This window comes from Capra hircus, chromosome 25 (genome assembly GCF_001704415.2).
Source record: "Capra hircus breed San Clemente chromosome 25, ASM170441v1, whole genome shotgun sequence".
In the NCBI taxonomy this organism is placed as follows: domain Eukaryota; kingdom Metazoa; phylum Chordata; class Mammalia; order Artiodactyla; family Bovidae; genus Capra; species Capra hircus.
In genome coordinates this window covers 42492621-42493178 of record NC_030832.1, presented here as the reverse complement: position 1 = coordinate 42493178, position 558 = coordinate 42492621, and positions in this window count along the sequence as shown.

Genomic DNA, 558 nt, shown 5'->3' with positions numbered 1-558 from the left:
GCCCTCTACGGTGGCCCGCGAGCAGCCGCGCGCGGCCGGGGAGGCGGGGCGCGGGCGGGCACGTGACCGCGGGGCGGGGCGCGGGGCGCCGCGGGGCGGGGCGGCGCCACAATGGCGGCGGCGGCGGCGGCCCCGGGAGCGCGGGCAGGGCGCGCCCCGCCGTGGCTGCGGCCGCCGAGACACTGAGGCCGTCCGGGGAAGACCGTGCTCCCAGCCCTTCAGCGGGGCGCCGGCGGCTCGGGGTCCGGGCACAGCGCTCGGCCCCGGCGCCCGACACCCGGCCCCGCCGCTGACGGCTCGCGGGGGGCCCGTGGGAAACGCGGAGACGCGTCTGCGGCGGGGGCGCGCACGGCGGGGGCGCGCGCGCACGTCCGCCGCCAGGGGCACGCGCACGGCGGGGGCGGGGGCGCGCGCGCCGAGAGGCTCGCTGCCCGGCGACCCCGGCCCAGACCTGGCAGAGGCGACCTGGCCGGAAAGGGTCGGAGGAGGGGTCGCTCAACGCGCTGTGTCCCCCCTCATCGCCCGGGGCAGAGACGAAGCAGGTAGAGAAAAGAACAT